Source organism: Tarenaya hassleriana, unplaced genomic scaffold, assembly GCF_000463585.1.
Source record: "Tarenaya hassleriana unplaced genomic scaffold, ASM46358v1 Cleome22, whole genome shotgun sequence".
NCBI classification, from domain to species: Eukaryota; Viridiplantae; Streptophyta; class Magnoliopsida; order Brassicales; family Cleomaceae; genus Tarenaya; species Tarenaya hassleriana.
In genome coordinates, this window is record NW_010965541.1 from 420,882 (window position 1) to 421,544 (window position 663).

Genomic DNA, 663 nt, shown 5'->3' on the forward strand with positions numbered 1-663 from the left:
CCGACCACCACCACCGGCCACCGTCGCCGGAAAATTTTCCGGTGACATGGGTTGAACCGTTTCAATCCTGTGATTTCAAATCCGAAATCCGTTTTATAAAATTCAAAGTATTTAGAGATCTTCGAACGATTTAAAATAAGACAGTTTAACCGTAAAACTTACCATTCGATTAACGTTTTTTTTTCGGTAGTAAATATTTTTGAAAAATAATTTGTTGATTAAGATTATTATATGATAATTAATTATAGGTGAAGAAAATTTTGAGGTTATTGAACCCGAGATCCAGGATTAGAGCGAATCTTTCGGAGTTCATCGTTTAGACCAAGGTGAGGGAACTCGACATATCTCCTCTTTCTTCTATTCGCTTAGACATGATGATAAAGAACATAGATACCATGCGGTTAGGACTTTAGGATAGATGCCTTAAATTCCTTGCGGATTCATGATGTATGTTGATTGATGATTGATGATTGATGAAGGACGATTAATGATTGAGAATCGATGATTTATGAATAATGCATGATGATTGATGATTGATAAATTTCTGTGGAGTGATTATGGCTTATGACGTACATGTTATGTGATGACGTTTCTTAATGGATTTATTGGATCGTTAGAATGAGTTGAACAGTGGATACTAATTAAATTTTGGCATGATGTTCG

General features: G+C 34.7%; 1 protein-coding gene across 5 annotated transcripts in view; it reads left to right on the plus strand.

Moving 5' to 3' along the window:
- The window catches only part of LOC109116731, a 9,480-nt gene that overhangs the window by 470 nt on the left and 8,347 nt on the right, over positions 1 to 663 (plus strand). For 4 of the 5 annotated variants that reach the window (XR_002024248.1, XR_002024246.1, XR_002024244.1 and 1 more), the window contains exon 2: positions 249 to 326. The exons of the other annotated variant lie outside the window; for it this stretch is intronic. The gene's annotated coding sequence lies outside the window, so the exon portion shown is untranslated. The remainder of the gene's footprint in view (positions 1 to 248; positions 327 to 663) is intronic. 5 annotated transcript variants of the gene reach the window in all.